The following is a 2,559-nucleotide window of genomic DNA, read 5'->3' as shown; positions in this document are numbered from 1 at the left end:
AGATTGGCCACTCAGAACACAGTCATCTGATCCCATCATGGGAACAACCACACAGAACTGGGGTCCAGCCAAGTTGACACACAGCTCCAACTATCACAGTGCCTAAAGCCTTTGATTGCTAACCAGTAGATTGGCAGTTCAAACCCACAAGCTTCTCTGTGGAAGGAAGATGGGGTAATCTACTTCCATAAAGATTTACTGCCTCAGAAACCCAATGGGGGCCGCTATGAGTCAGAATTGACTTGATGGTAGTGTGTTTGGTTTTTGGTATTCTAATAGCTGTCAGAGGGAACCATTCACCAGAGAAGGTTCATAAATGGTAAAAGAGAGGGTCAGTGAAAACCCTCAAGGAGATGGATTGACACAGTGGCTATACAATGGGCTCAAGTATAGCAAGGATTGTAAAAATGGTGCAGGACTGGGCTATGTTATGTTCTGTTGTACATATGGTCCCTATGACTCATAGCCAAGGGGATGGCACCTAACAACAACAATAATGCTAAGCACTGAGCTGCACATTAGGGATGTAAAGGTGATCAAAGAGACATTTCTCTATCTTCATGGACTTTTCACTCTATGAAAAAGACTGGCATTAAACTAAACCAGTATATTAAAAAAGTACTTCTAATTACAAATAAGTGCTGTGAGAGAAAAGTACTTTGAATAAGGAAAAGCTTAAAGAAGCAAATTACTCATATGCAGCTTTCTACATTTTGGTAACTATTATATGAATGGTGAGATATCTGATTTTATCCAGATGCCCTTCTCTGAAAGAATGTGTTCTTCTAGCTCATATTCTTGGGTTGAACTATCTAAAATTTCAAGCAGGAACTGCAATTAAAGGAGTCAAGAGAAATTAACACTACTGCAATCCCTTCACATCTAGGGTGGAAGTATAAAGAGACCTCTGTTTACAACTCCAGTTATAAACTCTCTTCCCCATTAGAGGCTTAGAAGATGAAGATAAGGACATCTGTCACCTGAGCTGTAGGGAAAAGCCACACAGAAATGGAATTCTGTAGATCATCCCTTGGGTCCTTTTGCCTAGTAAGTGATGTTTCTTTTTTGTTTGTTTTTGCTTCTGTCAGTGTATCTCAACTACACAATCATTTTATTTCTGTTTTACTGGGATGTTTTGAGACCTTCTTGCACTTTCGGCATGAAGACACCACTAGGAATTCTGTTGTTCTCTCTATTCCTCTCTTTGCCCACAAACCACTATCTTCTCCCTAGACATTAGGGTGATGCTCACTTTCATTAGGAATTAAGATCAGGAGGCAGAGGAGTGAAAGGGGTATTTATATTACACATAAGATGCTTGAAAGCTTACCTAAACTTGAAAGGGCTCAAGAATTTCCTTTATTACAAATCAGGAACTGAAAAAAAAAAAAAACCTCGAGATTATTACACTGGTACAATAACATGTCTCCGTACAAACTTCGACTTCTATCTGGACAGTACAGCTCCTAAGCAAATAAAACTAGGTTGTCAATGGAAGACAATACAGCACACAGGTTAAGGGCAGACTGGGTCTACTAGTTACATGACCTTCCAAACCAAAAAGCCAAACCCACTGCCGTCAAGTAGGATCCCACTCATAGTGGCCCCTCCTTGGGTTTCCGAGAGGCAGTATCACTACGGAAGTTGACTGCCCAACCTTCCTTCCGAGGAGTGACTGGTGGGTTTGAACCGCCAGCCTTCTGGTTAGCAATCAAATGCCTTAGGCACTATGCCACCAGTTGTTGTTGTTGTTGTTATGTGCCGTCGAGTCGGCCCCGACTCATAGCGACCCCTCCTTGGGTTTCCGAGGCAGTATCACTACGGAAGTAGGATTGCCCAACCTTCCTTCCGAGGAGTGGCTGGTGGGTTTGAACCGCCAGCCTTCTGGTTAGCAGTCAAGTGCTTTAGCCACTATGCTACCAGAGCTCCTAATGAAATACTAAATTTCAATCCCAACCTGGACGGTCCACCCTGCCCACCGCCGGTGAGCACCACCTCCCGCACCCACACCCCGACACTCACCCACTACTCCTCTCCTGACCGTGTCCAAACCTAGCTGACATTGCCGTTTAAGCGGCCAGGAGCCCCTTACCTTGCCGGTGACCACTCTTCAGCTGTTAGGAACTGGAAGTGGGAAAGGCTCGGGGCTCGCGAGGACGGGGAGAAAGAAGGCTGGCCATTCCCGGCTCCAGAGACGCCCGGGTTCCGGCCTGGGACGAAACAGAGCTCTTCCGGTGGAGGAAAAGCCGCTTGTGGAGGGATTCTGAGACACACTGTCAGGCTATGGTTCCGACGGGGCTGAAGGCGGCCGGCGCTTCTTGCAAAGACGACCAACAAAAATATTCAGGATACCTCGAGAGACTATGGAATTGGTTTGGAAGACGGCCCCCTGAGGGAGCCAGCAACTTCCTGTCCGGACCTCTGGAAGCAGTTGTCACCCTCAGCTTTGGGCTTTCTGGAGCGTTGTTTTTGTGGGTCCGAGCACTGAGGGTGCAGAAGTCGAAAGGCCTCCGGGAGGAAGAGCGGTCCCACAGAACTGCCGCCTTCGGAAAGACCCCA

Source organism: Orycteropus afer, unplaced genomic scaffold, assembly GCF_000298275.1.
Source record: "Orycteropus afer afer isolate SDZICR_OR568_19922 unplaced genomic scaffold, OryAfe1.0 scaffold00627, whole genome shotgun sequence".
Classification (NCBI taxonomy): domain Eukaryota; kingdom Metazoa; phylum Chordata; class Mammalia; order Tubulidentata; family Orycteropodidae; genus Orycteropus; species Orycteropus afer.
This window is presented reverse-complemented; position numbering follows the sequence as displayed.